We start from the raw sequence: 2174 nt of genomic DNA on the forward strand, positions 1-2174 counted from the left end.
ACAAACTTGACGGCAAGACAAAATTGAGATGATTTTGAAATGTTAAGAACTTAAATAGGACAAAAACGTTAGGACAAAAACTATACATAGAAATAAATTTTAATTTTATCTTTCAATAATATTAATTTTTTACGATACATAGTTATTCAATTATTTTTTAAAACGTTAAGGATTTAAATAAGACGATTTAAACACAACTTAGTCACTAAAAAAATAAAAAATAACTTTAAAATTTACTCCAAACGAGTTAAAAATAAAAATAATTCTTTACTCTATATTATATATTTTAATCATGATGTCCATACTCATGGCTTGTGAATATTGTACAGGTTGCATTTTGGACAAAGATATTTCACCCAAATATTAATAGCAACGGAAGCATGTGTCTCCACATATTGAAGCAATGGAGACCTGATCAGAAGAATTCCGAGGTATATCTCGTAATAATTTCACATGATGAAAGTAGTCCTCTTAATTCTATTTCAGCAAAACTAATGCCTTTTGGGACCATTATCTAATGGAATTTTTTTTTAAAAATAAAAAATATATATTATTTTTAAAAATATGTTATTTGAATTTTAATCTTTAAAAAGCATTTTTTTATGATAAGTTTGTTTAGTTCCGGCCAACTTCTATAATTTTATGGAGTTCGTCTAATTTTAATGAATTTCACTCTAATTCTCTCTAAAATTTTGCAGAGAATAAAACTCAAAATTTTAAACTATTATCATCGTCTTTAAAAATATATAAAAATACACAAAATACACCGACAAGCATGCTTTCTTTAATATTACCAGCGGCAATAGTAACCAATGTCATTGTCTCTAGATTTTTTTTCATTATAAATTAAAAAATCATTATTTCTCCAATAAAAATACGACTTATCCCTGTGTACGGTTGTGTATTCTTATGTACTCTGCAGACGATGATAATGATTGTTATTGTCCGTTACAAAGTTTAAGAATTTAAATCAACCAGTTGTTTTTAAAAATTTGAAGTGAAGTTCTATTAATATTATGGAGTTTATCGGAGGTGCGGCAAATTTGCCCTGAATAAAAAAAATTGTATCTAAAAAATTAAAGTTAAAAGAACGTGTTTCTGGAAATAAATATTTTTTTAATTTATTTCATAAAAAAACAAAAAAAAAAACCTTATCTAATGATGTGTTACTTTGTTGTTAAAAGAGTTGGTGTTCTATTAGATATTATCAGTTATCATAGTTGGGCTTCGTCTTCTTCTTCCTTCTCCTCCTCTTCCTGCTTTTTCTTCTTCTTTTTTTCATTATCGTCATTGTCACCACCACTATACCACCACATCCATTTCCTCCTCTTCCTTCTCCTCTCCCTTCTATTTTTTTTTATTTGAATTTCTTTGATCTCTTCATTCATTTTCTTCTTTCTCTTCCATTATTATTATCGTCATCACCAACAATACCAATATTTTGCTAACATCTTTATTGACTCTGATTCTCTTTGGTGATTGAATGAACCTAAAATATTATCAAAACGAAACTATTGTATAATACCAAATAAATCGAAAATTGTCCATCATATAAATTCGAATTCAGAAACACTTTGAAGCGAAAATATTGTCAAAACGAAACCATTGTATAATACCAAATCAACCAAAAATTGTCCATTATATAAATTCGAATTCAGAAATACCTATGTTTCGAATGAACCGAAAATTAGCTCAAAACGAAACAATTGTATAATACTAAATAACCGAAAATTGTCCATTATATAAATTTGAATTTGATGATAACGATAATAACGATACGTACTAGAAAAAGACAATGCCGATAACGATGATGATGATGATGATGATGATGATGATGATAATGATGGAGGAGAAGGATAAAAATGAGAGAAGAGATGAAATTCCAATAGGAGGAAAAAAAGGAAGAGAAAGAGGTGTTGTTGATGATGACGGTAACGAAATTGAAAAGTAATAAAAAAAAATAAAAAAAAAAAGAAGAAGACGTAGCATCTAGAGTGAAGAAGAAAAAAAAGAAGAACAAGAAGAAGCGCAGGAAAAAAACAAAAAAAAACGTGGAACTCAAATCACTTGAATAAACTTGGATGTAAAATTGTTTTGGATGTGAAGAGTTATTCTTTCTTTTTAATGTCCTATAAAAAATATGACAAGATGATGTAAATTCGTTCACTGGCTAT

The sequence above is a fragment of the Arachis ipaensis genome, chromosome B5 (assembly GCF_059453495.1).
Source record: "Arachis ipaensis isolate K30076 ecotype BB chromosome B5, ASM5945349v1, whole genome shotgun sequence".
Lineage (NCBI taxonomy): Eukaryota > Viridiplantae > Streptophyta > Magnoliopsida > Fabales > Fabaceae > Arachis > Arachis ipaensis.